The sequence below is a fragment of the Chiloscyllium punctatum genome, chromosome 26, assembly GCF_047496795.1.
Source record: "Chiloscyllium punctatum isolate Juve2018m chromosome 26, sChiPun1.3, whole genome shotgun sequence".
NCBI classification, from domain to species: Eukaryota; Metazoa; Chordata; class Chondrichthyes; order Orectolobiformes; family Hemiscylliidae; genus Chiloscyllium; species Chiloscyllium punctatum.
In genome coordinates, this window is record NC_092764.1 from 20,759,910 (window position 1) to 20,779,692 (window position 19,783).

A 19,783-nucleotide genomic window follows, 5' to 3' on the forward strand; every position below is an offset into this window, starting at 1 on the left:
GCGAAGAACATGGTATCATTTTTTGGCTCCTGGGAAGTACTGCACAACGAAGGGTACCCTATTGGTTGCAGCACGTGTCTGTCTCCTGAGGAGGTCATTACAGTTCCTTGCTGTGGCACGTCGGAACTGGCGGTTGATGGGTTGAGCATCATACCCCATTCTTATGAGGGTATCCTCTGAGTAATTCCAAGTGCCCATCACATTCCTCCTCATCTGAACAGATCCGGTGTATGCGTAGGGCTTGTCCAAAGGGGATGGCTGTTTTAATATGTTTTGGGTGGAAGCTGGAGAAATGTAGCATTGTGAGGTTATCCGTGGATTTGCAGTAGAGTGGGGTGTTGAGGTGCCCATCCTTGATGGAGATGCATGTATTCAAGAATCAGACAGATAGTAGAGAGTAGTCTCCCATGAGTGGGTTGCTCTTCGGAGGGTCGGTGTGGACTTGTTGGGCCGAATGGCCTGTTTCCACACTGTAAGTAATCTAATCTAATCTAACCTAATATAGCCTGTGTGTTACTCTTTTTGCATTTATGTTGATTTTGTGGCAGGGCTTACCCCTTGCATTCTGGTATTTTTGTTTTTTGAGGAAAAACATTCAAACAGAGGATTTAGAATCTCCTCCATTCAGAGCATTGACTCCGAGCTGACTGGCTACAGCCAGTGTACTTTGCACAAGTAAATAAAGGTGACAGGATACTGGCCTCTGTGCAGTTATTCTAGTAATGTTGTTAGTGACCAGGTAATTTCGACTGTAATAGTCCTGATAGTCTTCACTTTCACAGCCACCAAATCCAGGACGGAGCGTGCCTTCAAGACTGCAGTTATCCACCACCTTCTGATGTGATAAGTCAAGCCTGTGGAGGAACGCTGGACTGAAAGTGGATAGGAGGGGGTGAAAGTTTTTGAATTGGAGAACAGAAGTACATTTTGGCTCCAATGTGTCTACTTCCAGGTCTAATGGTGGTACATTTGAATGCAAGCTAGAAATCTGCATGATAAAATCAACAGGTTTTACACTGGGAGAAAGTAAGGACTGCAGATGCTGGAGATCAGAATCGAACAGCGGTGCTGGAAAAGCGCAACAGGTCATGCAGCATCCGAGGAGGAGGAAAATCAACATTTCGGGCATATATTGTGTTGATTCTGCTCCTTTAACAAGGTTACTCTGTCCTTGACATTTTTTCACAGAGGTTGTAAAAGCAGCAATTCTGAAAAGCCTGGGTTTTAAGGGTTTTAGGACCAATTTAATTATAGCTAACAGATACTGCCTTAAGCAAAAAGCTTTCAAGTTTAAAAACGAACACTTGTACAATAAAAGGGGTGTGACCTGTTCTACCAGCTGAGCTTTTCTCGTGTTTTGTTTGGTTTGGTTTGTAGCAGTCCAGCTGTTCACTGAAAGCAGTCAGCCAGTTTGAGGCTGCAGGTCCGAGAAACAGCTGCATGGAATCCCTCTGCCATCTTTCTCTCTCTCTCCTGTAAGACCCTGTGTTTGATTTTTATGGGGATTTATGGGGATTGTTGCAAACATTTGGAACAGCATCTTTAGGTTGGGATAGTCTGTTGGGTTTTCAGATAGGTTAAATTATTCTATACTCTGTTCTCTCTTGTTTATGTTTCATTCGCTAATCTTGCAAATAAATGCTGTTTTGTTTAAAACTAAGTGGTTGGGCCAGTTGCCCCACTCCAGGAATATCTGTGTATTACCTGTTTAAAACAACTGGCAAAGTTAGGGTCTGGGATACTTTCTTGAAATGTTTGAGATGGTCTGGCCTGGTTCATAACAATATTTGTTGGTGGAACTATCATTTGTTTTTTCCCATTATCCCAATCAGACATGTCATGACACACTACCATTGCAAGTGGGAAATGAATGCAGACCTTCTAGTTTAGAAGTAGAGACACTACCACTACATCACAGGACACTACCAACAGTTTCTGCACAATTTTACAAATACAACCTTATGAGACCTCTGTGTTCTGCCAATTTGTTATGTAACACCTCAGGGCAGACTGATATCTTCCGAGATCTAAGAAGTGATTCTGCCCATATCACAGAGTTTACAGACAGACGCTCAGCTTAATTGACCACTTCGCAAAGCAGTTCTTCCATAGGCTCAGCTTATCACATTAGAAGGTGGTGGATAACTGCAAGCTTGGAGGCCTGCACCCTGCTGGATTTGTGGCTGCACTTTACCAGTGGCTGTGAAAGACCCCCGGGAGGACTACAAAGAGAATGACTTGACCACCAGATTTGCCACTGCGTGAGCAATTGGAATGTTGAACATTCGCTTTCGGTCGCTAAATAGGTCTGGAAACATCCCTCTGTACCTACAAGTGAGAGCATGCACTTTGACACTCTGTGGAGAGTACTGCACAACGTTGTAATGCAGAGAGGATTACAGGTGTAGAAAAACAAAGGGGCATTTCAGTCATCTTTGAATGATGGTGGGAAGAGGAGGATCAGGCATTCATCACCTCAACAGCTACATACTTTGCCACTGTGAATGGCAGGTATATTTCAATGTCACAAAGACACTACCAGAATTTACCAAAAAGCAAATAGAGTTCCAGCCACTGTTTCTCAAACCTATTAGTGTTTCTTCACACCTTGTTTAAAACATAACAAGTGAAATCCTGTAGTCTACTCCTACACCAATATTAATCCCTATTGCCACTAAACAATGCTTCAACCATTCATTATACTTGTGTTTATTCTTGGAATGTGGGCATTCCAGGTAATGTCAGCATTTGTTTCCCTCAGGAAGATGGTGTAAAACTGCAGATAGCTTGGAACACCATCACCTGCAAATTCTCCACCAAGCCATTCACCATCCTGACTTGGAAATATATCACCGTTTTTTCAGTGTCACTGGGTCAGAATCCTGGAACTATAACCCTCACATCAATGTGATCTGCCTACACTAAATTGCTCACAGGGTTCAAGAAAGCAACTCACCATTATCTTCTTAAAGAGAATCAGGAATGGGGAATAAATGCTAGCCTAATCAGTGATACCCTTATCCTGTTTATGAATTTTTTTAAAAAGTCCACCTGATTTGATTTTTCTGTCATGCTTTAACATATCTGAGTGGATTTGTGGGCCATTTCAGAGGAGAAGTAGGAGTCAATGGCATTGCTGTTTGTCTGCAGAAACATGTGGCCAGACCAGGTAATGGCAATGTATTTCCTTCCATAAAGAGCAGTAATGAAACAGTGAGGATCATTATGACAATCAATGATGTTTTCATGGTCATCATTACTGAGATATGTTGAATAATTTCTTCTTTCATGTGCATTATTGCTACATTTTAGGAATGCTAGTCTGGAACATCTCCCTAATAAATATATTTGATGCTCAGTATCCTTATTGGACGCATAGTTTGAATGCATGCATTGTAAAGGAAAGTGAAATTCCTTCATGCCATTCCATCCTGGTAGCGTGCTGAATTGTATAATTTCAGCCGACTGCTGTATAAAGCCATTTGTAATTCACACAGTTAACTTGTAATACAATTTGGTTGAACTAACCTTCAGCTCTACTTTAACATGTCCAGATTTGCTATGCCACAAAAATACAGCATGACATCAATGGTAATACATGCCTAAAGTACATAGGGTACTTGTTGAACACTTTTCCATTAGAACAACCTTTGGCTGTTTTCCCCAGCACCTTGCTTCAATGTACGTTACATCGGCTTGAATTCAAGCTGATTTCATATGTTTAATATCCTGTTTCTGCTGCTGGTCTAATATCAGCTCTGAAAATTCATTGTATAATTCTTTTTGTTGAAATCTGGAGGACAAAATGGGGACATGAGATAGCTTTGGCAAATAGGATTAAGGAGAATTTCAGAGGTTTTCAAATACATTAAGGACAAAAGAGTAACTTGGGAGAAAATGGGGCCCCTTAAAGATCAACAGGGCCATCTATGTGTGGAAACATAGGAGATAGGTGAGACACTAAATTACTATTTTATGTAAGTATTTTCAAGAGAGAAGGATCTGGAAGCTAGAGAATGTGGAGGAATAAATAGTGATATTTTGAAAAGTATCCATTTTACAGAGGATGTCTTAAAATATATAAAGGTGGACATATCCTCAGGACCTATCCCAGAACTTTGTGGGAAGCTAGGGAAGAGACTGCTGGGTCCCTTACTGAGATATTTGTATCATCGATAACCAGGGTGAGTTTCATAAAGACTAGAGGGTGGCTAATGTGGTGTCATTATTTTAAAAAGGTGATAAGAAAAAGCCAAGGAACTATTAGACCAGTCACCCTTGATGTCACTGATGGGTAAGTTGGAGGAGGGGATTCTGAGGGACAAGAGTTACATGTATTTGGAAAGGCAAGCACTGACTGGGGATAGTCTATTTGGCTCTGTGCATGGCAAATCATGTCTCACTAACTTTACTGAGTTTTTGTAGAAGTGACAAAGAAGACTGATGAAGGCAGAGCAGTAGAAGTTGTCTGTATGGACTTCAGCAAGGCATTCAACAAAATTCCACACAGTAGGTGGGTTAGCAAGGTTGGATCACATGAAATCCAGGGAGAGCAAGCCACTTGGATACTAAATTGGCTTGAATGTAAGGAATGGAGAGTGGAGGGTTGTTTTTCAGACTGGAGGCCTGTGACCAATGGTATGCCACAATGATCAGATGGACCAATGGGCCAAGGACTGGCAGATGGATCTAATTGAGATAAGTGTGAGGTATATTATTTTTGCAAGGCAAATCAGGCCAGGAATTATGCATTTAATGATAGGGTCCTGGGGTGTGTTACCAAACAAAGATACCTTGGAGTATAGGTTCATTGTTCCTTGAACATGGAGTCACAGTTAGACAGAGTGGTGAAGGTGTTAGGTGTGTTTGCCTTTATTGGATAGAACATTGAACGTAGGAGTTGAGATGTCATGTTGTGGCTCTACAGGACATTGGTTAGGCCACTTTTGGAATATTGCATTCAATTCTGTTCTCCCTGCTACAAGAAAGATCTCCCTACTATGAAACTTGAAAAGATTTACAAGGATGTTGCCAGCTTTAGAGTTTGAGCTATAGGGAGATGCTGAACAGGCTGGGGTTATTTTCCCTGGAGCATCAGAGGATAAGCGGTGACCTTATAGAGGTTTACAAAATTATGAGGGACATGAATAGGGTAAATAGCTAAGGTATTTTTCACATGATTGGGCAGTCTAAAACTAGAGGTCAAAAGTTTAAGGTGAGAGGGGAAAGATTTAAAAGGGACCTAAGGGGCAACATTTTCCACGCAGACAGTGATGCGTGTATGGAATGAGTTGCCAAAGGAAGTGGTGGACGCTAGTACAATTACAACATTTAAAAGACATCTGGTTGGATACATGAATAGAAAGGGTTTAGAGGAATACGCGCCAAATGCTGGCAAATCAGACTAGATTAATTCTGGTTGGCATGGATGTGTTGAACCAAATGGTCTGTTTCCGTGCTGTACAACTCTATGACAAAAACCCTATCAGTAAGAATAAAGCCAGGATAAAAGACTGCTGATGTGACCTGAGTCTAGAAAAGCTGTAATAATTCTATTTACATCAGTGCAGGTTAAAGACAGATTTACTGGAGTGGCTCAAAATCGTAAGGAGTTTTAGTAAGAGTTGATAAGTAGAAATTGTTGCTGCTGACTGGAGGTCAGGTACAAGAGGACATTTTTAAGATAATCAGCAAAAGAACCAGAAGGAGATGAAGAGGAATTCTTTTACACAGTTGTTAAGATTGGGTAGACATCCTGTAAAAGGGGATTGTTAGTAGATTCAAGAAGATCTTTCAATAGAATCATTGTGTAAATATTTGAAAAAGCAAGAAAATGGCAGGCAATAATTGAGTTTGAATAGTTATTTATCAAAGAGCCAGCAGAGGTGAGATGAACTGAATGGTCTTCTTTGGTGTATTATTCTGAGAGCAAAATCCTCTATTCACCCTCTATATGGAAAGGTTCATGCAGGATCCGAATATTGATATGTATTTCTTTTAGAAGTAATTTTAGGATCATTGGCAAAAAATGAATGCAAATTGACAAAATAGCTACAGTGAAAAGCAAATAGAGCAGTTGTGCAAGCTCAAATGTACAGAACAGTTTTATTTCAGCCAGTCACTGTGTAAAACAGAATGTAATTATGACAGCAATTCAATGAAACATTTCAGACATTCTTAATCAAGTTCCTTCACGAGTCCCATAATTATCCCAAGTAATTACTTCTGTGTAATAAATGTTCTTTTATTGAAGTATCTGTGAGAGTATGATGGGGGAAATGAACTCTCTCCATCCTGGGTCTGGCCATTTTCATATGGATATTCAGCATCATGTTTCTGCAGCTGTGTTTGCTCCATGTTTTAAGTATATCAGAAATCTGGCCCCTCTCCCTCATACCCTCCACCTCAATCGTTTTTGTAACCTCAGTTTAACTAAAACATTAGCTAGGTTTGATTAAAAGCAAGTTTTATTTTCATTCAAGTGGCTTTTATAAGGCTGAGCAAATATGTCAGAAATTTAAAGTCAAACTATGAGAAGATTACCCTTTTCCTAGCCATTAAAAGTTACATATATTGAACATTCAAGAAGAACAGGCTTACTTACAGATATTGTACAAGTTGCCTGTCCCATTGGGTTCGATTTTATTGTGAAGGCTTACAAATTTAAACAGAGTTAACTTGCATCTTTCCTCCTTCTTCATACACATGAACATTACCACTTATTTGTTCCACTTAAGTATAATATGTAAATTCAGAACTTTTTTAAGATCCCAAACTTCCATTCTTGCTTGAATAAAGGTATAATTCATTCCATGAATTTTCTCCTGTTCAAATGAACCCGTTCTGACTGTTCTTTTTGTGCTTTCTAAAACTCACACAAATAAAAATACCTTCAAGTGGCAAACCACTCAGAACTGCAGCAAAATGTGAAGTATAAAATTTCACTTATAGCAGCAGACCTAGGTTTTATTAATAAGAGACAGGATCATACTTCTGAAACTTGATGCATGGAACTAGTTAGCTAACTCATTGGAACTTTTACAATGATGAAAGGATTGCTCATATACAAGCTGTGAAATGTATCCACAACCACACTAGTCATTGCAGATAATGAGGCAGATTTCATGTGTACATTTCCAAATTTTGTGAATTGAAGACAAAGCTGCATATGACTAATTTATTGCAAGATAAATATGGTACTGAGATCACATGCAAGGCTCAGCTACAAGGGAATTCAATCTATAAAACCTTTGCTCATCCCCAGGATATTTTCTTTGTTCATGGAATGTGAGTGTTGCTGGCAAGGTTGGCATTTATTACCTACCTCTATTTTACTGTGAGAAAATGATGGTGAGCTGCCTTCTTGAACTGTTGTAGTCTTTGGGATGTAGGTACACCCACAGTGCTGTTCGGCATAGAGTTCAAGATTTCAGTCGAGTGATATTGAAGGAATGGTGATACATTTCCAAGATGGTGAGTAACTTGGAGCAATACAGGCCGGTGGTGGTGTCCCTATGCATCTGCTGAACTTTGTCCTTCCAGATGGTAGAGGTCAAGTGCTGAATTTGATGATGGGACATCTTATTGCCTTCCTGACAAACCTTATACTCCCTGCCTTCATCTCCACCAGAACGACCTCTTTACTGCATACACCCTGACTACATTTCCGTATCAGAATTAACATCCAGCACGAGTCTCTATGCTTGTGTTTCCCTTAAACAAGGAAGAAGGTCTTATGACATTCTCCTTTCCCACCTAAATGATACCTCATGGCCTTCCCACATTGGCCTTTTTGGACTTGTTGCAACAGAATGGAACTTTATGTCTTCACTGTGACAGTCTCCCTCCTAGTGATGGGAATCCCTTCAAGGTATCAAATGGCTCTGACCCTAAGAAGTAGGGCAAAGTAAGACGTTTGAGTGGAACTCTTTCCTGCTTTTCTTTGTTGTGGAAAAATGGGATCAGGGCTTTATCACTTCAAATTAAGACCACCATCTAATGCAACAGATGACACAAACAAAACAAGTGGCTAAAATGTGAATTTTCCATTAGAATTTATTGCACCAATTCAAGATTTTGAATTTCTGAACATTGAGTTTTAATAAGGAAGCCATAAGCCATCAGAATTTGAAAGTGTGCTGTTACATTGGGGATTAACTTAAAGAATTTCTGGCATTTATTATGCTGGCAAAAAATCACAGCTAGTGATCCATTGGCTGGAGAACAGTATTTTGGAAGTAATGGACTACCCTAGCAGTGGAGTAACATAAACAGTAGGATATGGACACAGGGAATCAGTTTTAATTGATGGTGATAGATTGAATTCTTCTTTCTCTCGTTTTAGCCTGCCAGCTGAAGTACTGACAATCGGAGTGGTTTTCACTCAAGCAATTCTTTTTCTTGCAGTAACATTCAAGATGACCCATTCTTGCAACAAAGCTCCATTTCACTTCGCTGTACTACACTTTCCTGTTTTATGCAATCAATAAAATGTCCCATCTGTGTGGGATTATAGAAATGAGGACCACATGAAACTGATGCAATTCAATAAACACTTTAAGCAGAATTATTGCAAATATTCAGTCCAATAATAAACACAATCTATCTTCAAACATACCATTACACAAGTTGTCCTTATTCTGAGTTTTCCACCAAACAGCAAGACCTGAATTTTAAAATATTTGTTGGAGGGGGGGGGAACATCCTTTCCTCCACACACTAATTCTAAACACCCTCACGATTTGGCATCAGTTTCTATAACAAAATGGAAGATTGATGCATTTTTGGTCCCTTTAGTATTTTCCTCTCCTTCCTGGCAGCCCAATGCACTCCCATGTTGTGGCAAACTATATTCCAGGACAACTTTAGACAGCTTTCTAATCACAGGGAAGCACCACGGCCAAACCTTGCTGTCTCCTTGCCCAGATATATCTTTTGCGTTCTCTTTCCAACAGGTTTTGCCAAGCATCATGAGAATCCTCCCTCTTCTAAACGCCAGCTAATTTTTATCTGCGCAATTCACACAAGCGCATTGCGGTGACAGGTCCAGGTTCAAACCTGAGAGGCTCTGTGTGTTGCATAGAAACCCGGTGCACAATGCATTCATTCACTGAGAAATCACAGTCATGTGGCTACTTTATGTAACTGCACTATGTATCTGCAAAACCAATTACAATGCAAGAATGTGCTTCAATTTCCATGATAGTGGATAATCAAAAGACCCAAACTTCAGACTGACGTGTATGGAATTACAATATGTTAGGTGTTATATGGAAGAGTCAAAATGTGAATAACAGGAAAAAAAATTACATAGAAACAAAATTCTAAAATCTTGGAAAAAAATGAGAAAGTGCTGGAAATGTTCAGCTGGCAACATGTGTGGAGAGAGCAGCAGAGTTAACATTTTGGATTATTATCTTTCATTAGTACTGGAATAGTTCAGAAATGTATCAGATTAAAATTGGCTAGTACCTTTTAAATGGGTGGCAGTGGTCCTAGTGCCCTTTCTGAGAAAGGGACAGTGCCCCTTTCTCGGGAGAGGCAGGACATAGGGTTGCATTTTTACAGGCAGCAGCTGTTGTCCGATTGAGGATGGCAGTCTACCCCCAAGAATGGCAATTCAGCAGCACCATCCCTAGCAGTGGCCATTGTTGCATCTGCACCTGGACTGATGAAGTTGCATTGATGGACAAACACCCTCAAAGTAAAGGAAGTGGGGTCTGATGGTATGAGCTTCTGTCAGGTGGCCTTGGCGATTGCTAGTGGGATGGGTCATGTGATTCCCTAAAGGAGGGAACAACAATAACACAATTGCCACTGGGGTGCTCTTTCAAAGGCCAAAGAGTACAGCTCTTCCATCCTGAGTCCTGTGGTAGTCAGAGTTCTCCCTGCTCCCCCCCTGCCTTCTAACTTCCTACCCCATCCCTATGTTACCTCTTTCACCTGATGCCATCCCTATTTTATCACATACTATTCCTGGAATAGTTCGCCAATGTCTGTGGGCAAGACATGTACGAGGCCGGTGCACGTGGAATATGTCCTGATATGATGTTCATAGTTAGCTGTGAGCTGAATTTATCAGGAACCCATTCTATCTTCTGTGTCGAGAACTCTCAACATCTAACCTGTGCAGTGTGTTTGGTAATATAACTGTAAATGAGGCATTAATAAGATGTCTAAAAAGCTATAATCTCCCTTAATTGGCAAGTGGCCACTGCTGAGTGAGAAACTGCTACTTAGCAAAAATATAAAAGATGCAATGAGTTGCTTGTGATGTCAAGTCAGACCTGAGCAGATGTCTTGTCTGATTCTGCCCCACACTTCATCATTGAGTTCCCTAAAGTTTCCACCAAAAGGTGCTCAGACTTTATGTTGTTAAAAAAAAATCAGGTGGATAATAGGTGTATGAAGAATGGAGACTCCATTATAATTCATCCCAGTGACCATGACCTGCAAGTTGTCCTTCTAGTCATGGACCACCCTGACTGGGATATTGAGTATGCGAGCTCACTATGCTAAATGTGATGCTGCTCATGACGTTTCCTGCTACCATCCTCTCTTTCTAGGAAACTTCAGGGCCTGCTTGGTCTCGCTAGAACAGGAAAACAACTGGTCCAATTAGAAGAGTTTCTTATTGTTATCAAGGTATAATTTATCACATGTTAGCATCTTTTAAGATGTGACATTGATATGATTGATACTGTTACAGAGACTTTGAGGAAGATCTGGTTGTCAATTCTCACTTTTTTGTGATCTTAAGCTGGTTTGCCCACAAGGCGATTTGACATCATTGCAGTGGGTGGTGCGTATGCCACTCCTCAGTATTAACCCTTGCAGACCCACATACAACATTTGCTAAGTCAAGGTTTCAGAATTCCTTGCCTAACAACATTGTGGGAGCACCATCATGACAAGATAATGATTTGCCTCAAGAGTAACTAGGATTGGGCAATAAAGAATTGCTTCAATAGCAATTCTCACTTGCTGAAAACTAATTTAAAACATCCATAATTTGGAGATGGAGACCGGTATGTGACAAAATAAACAGAAATGCTAATTTGTACTCAGGTTGCTCTGGACTAGAATTCACAGCTGAAGAAATTTCATGCATGCCTCTTTGCCTGATATGCAATTCATTATTCAAGTGGACAGTTAAAGAGCTGTCAGCTCTTTTTAATTATGATTTTTTGTACATTTGCTTTAACAGGAGGGTCATGTTTTTTGCAAAGTACTGGTTAAGTCAGGTTTTGCATAGGACGTTTTGCTATGGCACCCAGTACATTTTCTTGCTGCATCTTTGGTTAATTCAGGCTATGACTGTGGTAAGTTCCATTACTTACCATAAATCACCTCAATTTGGTGGATTTTTTTGTATTATTGTAAAGGTCATATCTTTCCACTTACCTTACTTCTGGATGGTTTGGAAGGTGCAGTTGACTACTTTTTAAAGTTAATTTAGATTAGATTGCTTACAGTGTGGAAACAGGCCCTTTGGCCCAACAAGTCCACACCGACCCTCCGAAGAGCAACACACCCAGACTCATTCCCCTACATTTACTCCTTCACATTTTTGGACTGTGGGAGGAAACCAGAGCACTCAGAGTGTGATCCATGCAGACACGGGGAGAATATGCAAACTCCACACAAACAGTTGCCTGAGGAGGGAATTGAACCTGGGTCTTTGGCGCTGTGAGGCAGCAGTGCTAACCACTGTGCCACCGTACCACCCGTGAATCATCCTTCTTTTGTTTCCGGGCATCAAGAATTAAGTGGAGCAAAACTTTTGGGAAGGATTGTCATTCCTTCACTAGCATGTCTTCATTGAGTAATCCAAACCAATAAGTTGAAGAGCTTTTCTTCCTTTTGATTGGCTGTACAGTTCTTTGAAATGAGGATTGGCAATCACATTCTAACTTCTGGGAAGTACAAGATCTTCTCATAAAATACAATTTGTATTAAATCTATGTTTTGACTTATAAAGAGTGGTTGGTATGGAAACAAATGTTGCATTTAAATAGCCCTTTTTTTTCAAAAATGTCCCAAAATACTTCACACACAATAAATCATTTTCAAAGTCCAGTCAGTGTTCTATGGTCAAATGTGTCAGAAAATGTGCACATTGAGAAGTCCCAGATACAGCAATGAGATGAATGATAGTTCCCATTAATTTTGGTGTGTCTGTTTGAATGAGAGTTAATGCCCAGCACCCTGAGGGAGCTCTGTGTTCTCCTCAACATTATGCCTTGTGACGCTTTACAACCACTTAGTTTAATATTGTATCCAGAAGATAGTGGGTTAGATTTACAACTTACCAAAATCTCGCTACTGGTATTGCAGACTGGCATGCGGCATTGAGTTCTTTTGGTAGAATTCTGGTTTCTGCATTAGGAGGTTATGAATTCATGCCCCACTCCACAGACAATTTAATGGACACTCAAGTGTATTACTGAGGGAATAATACAATGCCAGAGGTTCTGCATTTCAAATTAATTGTTATGCCAAGGCTCCACTTCCTATGTTGTTCCTATACCAAGGTACTAATTTAAAAAAGGATGGGGTGATCTACTCAGTTTTCTGGTTAATATTTATTCCTCAATCAACATCACTAAAATGGATTTATCTGGTCATTATCACATTGCTGTTGATGGGAGCTTTTTCTACTCAAAACAATGGCTATTTCTCTTACCTTACAATGAGGACTGCTCTTCAAAAGTACTTTGAGCGAGAGCATTATGGGACATCTTGTAATAAGCATTATATAAATGCAAGCATTTCTCTCAGTTTTTCTACAAATCACTCTATTTTCATATTAATTGGAAACAGAGATTTTTAGTTATCTAAAAGATCTCTGACAATGCACTGCTTCCATTGTGTTGCAGTAAAATGTCAAGTTATAATATAAGTTGAGTATTTAGTAAAGCTGAAACTTAACCTGGTCATGTTGGAGGCACTTGTCAGACTATTTTAGAACATTGCAAAATTGCGTTTAAATCTTGGATAAATTTCATACAAGCACACTTGCAGGTTCATTATTGACACCACATCAAAGGGTTTCCACAAAGTCTCTTCAGTTAATATATAGTAAATTGAGTTGCTTACTTCCAATGCAGAAATTCTAGCTGGTGAGACTGATAAGGTTTTCAGGATTTTTTTAAACTCGCAATAAAGCAAATAATAATGAACTCAAGATATATAACTATCCTCTAACTCCCTGGACCAGCATGCCTGCCCAGTGTTGGTCTTAAGTCAAAAGCACGAAATGCACACATTTCCTGCTGCTAAATTTTTAGATAGAATGACAATATAATTTATGGCTTGGGTCAGTGTGAAAAATGACACTGATATCATCACACTTGAAGAGAGAGCACTATTTCCTTCTGGTTAGAATTCAAAACACATTTCACTGACAATATCACAACATGAAGAAGAGAGATTCTAATTCAGACATTTCTCGGTCAGTTTCTGGCAAATCTTTTGTTTGATATTTTTTCTTTTACTTCATTCATGGGTTGTAGACCATGCCTGGCTAGACCAGCATTTATTGCCCACAGTGCAATTAGGAGTCAACCACATTGCTGTGAGTCTGGAGTCATATGTAGGCCAGACCAGGTAAGGATGACAAATTCCTCCCCTAAAGGACATTAGTGAACCAGATGGGATTTTTTAACCAACAATTCATAGTCATCATTAGACTCATAATTCCAGATTTTTATTGCATTCAAATTCCACCATCTGCTGTGGCAAGATTTGAAACCAGGCCCCCAAAACATTGCCTGGGTCTCTGGACTAATAGTTCAGTGATAATACCATTAGGCCATCACCTCACCTTGATAAATTGGTATCGGCTGAAACAATGTCCTGGATCTTCCAATAGGAAGATAATTGTTGGGTCCATGTAGATGTTCTGATGCAGTTGACTCTGAGGGTATTGCCTGGGAAATTACCCTGCATCTGAAAGCCTTTAAAAAAGTCACAAAGACTGAGGTAGAGTCCAAAACTCTCGAGATTTCTGATCTAACTTTTTCTGATTATCTATTAGGGCAGCTAGAAGGATTAAAATACATTCTAACTCTTGCCCTATGCCCGTAACCATCAAGCACCCCGAACTCCATCAAAACCACCACCAAGGATCCAATTTAATCCACTGCGATCCCTGACCTAACCTGACCCAACTCCCCCACACAACCTGAAGACACGCCCCCCCACCCCCTCAATCCCACCACCATGTTGTCTTATGCCCTCACCTGTGTGGCACCACGTAATCACAGGATCTAGCAGCTACTGCTGTAAATGAATTGTAATTACAATGCTGGCCTACTGCTTGGTTTTCTGAACTGAACTTCACTGTGTTGACTGGGAATGATCTTGTTCTGGATGTTTGGCTGGAAATCTGTGTAAACCAGAAAATGGAGAGAGGAACTTCATTCTGTGAGATATTTTCCCAATCGACAGAGCACTTTCAATGTTATCATCTCTGGCTCCACGTCAAATATTATTCATCTTGTGAATTAGACAGATTAAGTTATAAATACTATTTCTAAAGGCTATCACAGAAGTTATAAACATTCTTGTACTGCACTATGCAACATAAATGACAATTTCCGTAATAATGCATGTACCTTGAATAGCATTCTGCCTTTCTGAAACTTTTTCTTATTTATTCATGGGATGAGAGTATCATTGACAGGGCCAGGACCTACTTCCCATTCCTAATTGCCTGTCAAAAGATATTGCAAATCCACAAACTTGAACTGTATTTCCAAGTCAGGATGGTGTAGGCTTGGAAGGGAATTTTCAGGTGTTAGTGTTCTCATGTATCTGATGTCCTTGTCCTTTTAAGTGGTAGAGATTATATATTTGGAAGGTGAGGCCATGTATTGTGTATTCCATTGCACTCCTGGCTTGTGCCTTGTTGATGGTGGATAGGTTTTGATGAGGCCTGAGATGAGTTACTTGGCTCAGAATTTCCAGGCCCTGATTCATTCTTGTAATCGTAGCATTTAAGTACTGGGCACAGTTCTATTTCTGATCGCTGCTAATGCCTAGGATATTGAGAATTCAACGATGTTAATGCCAACGACAATGAAGATGAAATGGTCACATTCTCTTTCATTTGAAATGGTCAGTGCCTGGATTATTTGTAGTGCAAAGGTTACTTATCACTTATGATCCTAAGCCTGAAAATTGCCTAAATCTTGCTGTTTATGGATTCGGATTGCTTCAGTATCTGAGAAATTGCAATTGCTACTTACCAATGTGCAATCATTAGCAAACATCCATCTCTGACCCTGTGATGGAAGAAAAGTCATAGATAAAGCAGCTGAAGATAACTGGGCCTTGAACACTACCCTGAGCAATTCCTACATTGATGTTCTGGACTGAGATAATTCTCTCCTTAAACCTTTCTACCTGTCCACCTCTCCTTCCTCTTTTACGACACAGCTTAAAACCTACCTGTTTGACCAAACCTTTTGTTACTACTTGATTATGTTCTTATGTGATTTGGTGTCAATTTTATTTTATGCTCCTGTGAAGTGTGTGGAGCATTTTTATTTGCAGTTAAAGGCCCTACAGATAAACAACAATTGTTATGGCAGAAAATCATTTATTGTTTATGAACGTATAATGGGTTTAGGATTTTTTTTAAAAAAACATACTGTTGTGGCATTGCCATCTTTTTGCAGAACTGTAAAAGAATTTTTATTGGGCGATAGACATTTAAGCTACCTTTAACTAATGCCACAAAAGTGAGATAAATTTAGTCCTGGCAAAGAAGATCTTGCTCACTGCCCAGAGAGCTGGCAAGAGCCATGGCACCTCTTTGGGAAAGTCCTGCCATGTCAAATACCAGTCAGACATTGAAGTGGCGAGCATGGCTTTTACTTGCGGTCAAGGTCCCCAGGGTGGTAATCCCTTTCCTCACCTCCACATGGAAAGATACCAGCCAATGAAGGACTCATAGCTCTCTATTTGCATGCTGTGCCATCGATGGTAACTACAGGTGTGTATTTGTTGTCAGCAGGATATTTGACCTGATTCAGCAATGTTATATTGTCTCCTGTAACATAAGAAACTGGGCATGGGTATCATAGTATTGAAAAATCCAATAGGTATTTATTAAAACTAACTTTTACAAAATAAACATTACATTCCTCAGTCATGTAAGTGTCTGGGTTAGTTACATTACAACAGAGGATCATGCTTCAAGTAGAATGTTATGCTTCAACTGATCCAAGATAAGATGGAACATGAGATCATCTGACCAACTGGATAATGGTTGGGATTGGGGATCACAGGCTGGAAAGAAGGCTGGAGGCAAGCGCAGGATATGGCTCTCAGTTTATCTTGACTCTTCCCCAACATTGTGTCTTTTGATCAAGCAGTGTTGGCTTTTCACCTCCTGATGTGGCAAGTACACCATCAGCTAGCCATAAACCTTCACAGTTTGGCCAATTAAATGACACTTCCCACTCCAAACCTGCTTTAGGAGAGGATGTTAAATTCCGTCCATGAAATGAAATATTTTGCAGACAATGACTTTTATTTTGTTTCTGCATTTTCTATTATTTTCTTTCACATGAATTCCCTTTGGGCTCTGCCAGTATAAACCTTTACCTAGCCCTGCAGAAATATATCGACACATTCCTCCAGTTCTGTGCGCTGCGCTGAATGAAGATTTGTTACAAATGAGTGAAATAATGGATGTGTTTACAACAAACTTAAATGAGCTGAAGTCCTTGGAGGATCATATAGTATAACAGTTGGCTTAGAATGAATAATGAGCAAGGGGTTCAGATGATTATATAAACTGCAAGAGCAAAACTAAAAAGGCTTGTGACTGATACATGAACCCTAACAGAATTGTTATTTTAATAACTTGTAAAATAGCTGAATTATTTTTATTTGCGTTTAAAGTCATGTACTACAGATAATAATTATGACTGCTTACTATGTTGGCCTTGTAAAGACAATGTTAATTTTACATTGTGTAACAGGTTGCTGGGATGCAATTCCAAGTATGACAGGAGGTAGTGACAGTAAGGGAGAGCAGATGAGTAGGGTAAGTTATACTGTGACCACCTGCGGAAGTTGGTGACAGTAAAGGAGAACAGCTGGAGCAGTCAAATGGACTCTCTTTGGAAGAAAGAGAGTCTTTAAGGGAGGGAGCCTCCATTGGGAGAAAAAGCAGACAGCCAAAGGATTCCTCAACCCATGTTAAACCACAGATTTCATTTCATGTGAATAATATAAAGACTTGTTTGTTTTATTGTAATTTTCCTTTATGTTCACAATGAACTGATGCCATTGGAATAAACAAATCCCTGCTTCATGATCTTTGGGCCATCCATGTGTTCAAGTCCAATATTACACAATTTTTAGAGAAGATCCAGGATTTATGGTACAATAAGTATTATTTGTAGTTAACTGTAATGGAAAGATCACAAAGTGTTTCTAAGAGGAATCAGGTAAAATGGAATGTGCACTGAGGAAAAGCAAGACATAGTAAATCAAGGTATTTGGAGGACCGGTGTCATTGCAGCAGTGCTGAGTTGTTTGTCACTACAAAACAATTGCTCAAAGTGTGTAGAGAAACTTTAGCTAAAGATTATAGTGTTAGTTAAAAGAGTGATTTAGCAAAAATCAAAGGATGCCATTTTGGCACCCTTCAGATCACCAGTCAGACTGTGTTTGGAGACCTGTGACTAGATTCACTTCCCTGATGTAGTTGATGATTTAGTGATCTTAGAAAAAATCTAGAGGGGAAGTTACAAACTCATGGGTGGTTAAAATACCTTAGATTCCCAAATAGGCTCCCGAACATTGTTCTGTATATTTCCAGAGCAGTACAGATTTATAAGAGTCCCAATAAAATAATTAAGAGGTTGAATAGCATTATGGTGCTGCATGTTATTTAGGGAGAACCAGGAGATATGAACCTTGTCTAAGTAAGAGTAGGGCTGAAAATGTGTTGCTGGAAAAGCGCAGCAGGTCAGGCAGCATCCAAGGAACAAGAGAATCGTCGTTTCGGGCATGACCCCTTCTTCAGGCTGAAACGTCGATTCTTCTGCCCCTTGGATGCTGCCTGACCTGCTGCGCTTTTCCAGCAGCACATTTTCAGTTCTGGTCTCCAGCATCTGCAGTCCTCACTTTCTCCTAAGTAAGAGTAGGAACAGACTGGGTTATCGGTGATTCTTCTTTTCCCAGAAAATGGTGAGCACACGGAGCTACTCACACATCAACTATACACTTGGTCACATCGTCTCCCAGAAAATGCCCACTCTGCCAAACCTCTCATTGACATCAATGCTACAAATTTTAAATTCTCAATGGGCTGCATGGTGGCTCAGTAGATAGTACTGCTGCCAGTGTCCTGGGTTTGATTCCACCCTCGGGGGCAACTGAGTGTGTGGAGTTTGTACATTCTCCCCCTGTCTGCGTGGGTTTCCTCTGGGAGCTTTGGTTTCTTCCCACAGTTCAAAGCTGCGCAGATTAGGTGAATTGGACATAATAAATTGTCCATAGTGAGGCTAGGGGGATTAGCCGTGGGAAATGTATGGCTACAGGTTTAGAGTAGAAGGGTAGGTCTGGTTGGGATGCTCTTCAGAGGGTTGGTGTGGGTTTGATGGGCCAAATAGCCTCCCTCTATACTGTAGGGATTTTATGCTTCTATGATTCTAACACTGTACAATTCCTTCCATGCCTTCCACCTTCCTATCTCCACAACCTTGTCTAATGTTGTAATCTTCCACTACCCAATATATCCTAGAGCAGGATAATTTCTCCAGCAAAATGCATGACACAAATTATACTTAATCAAACTGTTCAAACATGCTATGCCACATCTTTACAGCAAGTAGGAATTAAACTCAGGCTTTCTGGCCCAGAGGTGGGAATACTACCATGACAACACAAGATTTTACAAAGTTGATCTTAACACATGAAACCATCAGGGCAAAAACCTGACACTCTATCAACAGAGTTATCCAGATCATAAAATCTAATAAAGTTACTCATGTTAATGCAGTTCCCAGATATGATTGACAAAAGGAATTAGAGTTTAGTTTAGAGTGGTGCTGGAAAAGCACAGCAGGTCAGGCAGCATCCAAGGAGCAGGAAAATCAATGTTTCGGGTAAAAGCCCTTAATCAGAAATCACCCAATCATTAATTTCGATATCACTGTATGTAATCAAAATAAACTTCCTAAACAAACTCTTTGTGGTTATTTTTGTCAACTTCTTCCTACATATTATGACACATATCCAGTGTGGTTGGGCCTTAGAAATCTTAGCCCACAGATAGGTTACTACTACTGTTCCACAATGAACCTCAAAAATCTCTCCGTGGATATTTTCAATCAGCCTCTGCAGATTTGCTACAACACAGCCCTGGAGCAGGTGAGATTTGAATCCAGAGGTACAGACGTCACCATGCTGCCATGAGAATACTCAAAAATCTCTTTGTGTGCCTACCTAAAACCTTACTCCTATTACCACACTTAAGACGTTAAAAAGCTTGAAGAGTTTGGCCTTTGCAATATTAGCTACTGATTTAACAGATAATCTGTTTTTGAGTTGACAGAGCTTACCAAATGCATCAAATCTTGCCAGCATCTATGCCAGCTCTCAATTCTTGCACCAGGAGGCTTAGGTTCAGATCTCAAGAGTTGTCTAATAACATCTCTGAACAGATTGATTACAAATATCTACTAGAGGCGTTTATATAATATGGAGCAAAACAGAGGCATTTGTATTTTGTCAAGTTGAATAATTTTAGGGTATGACT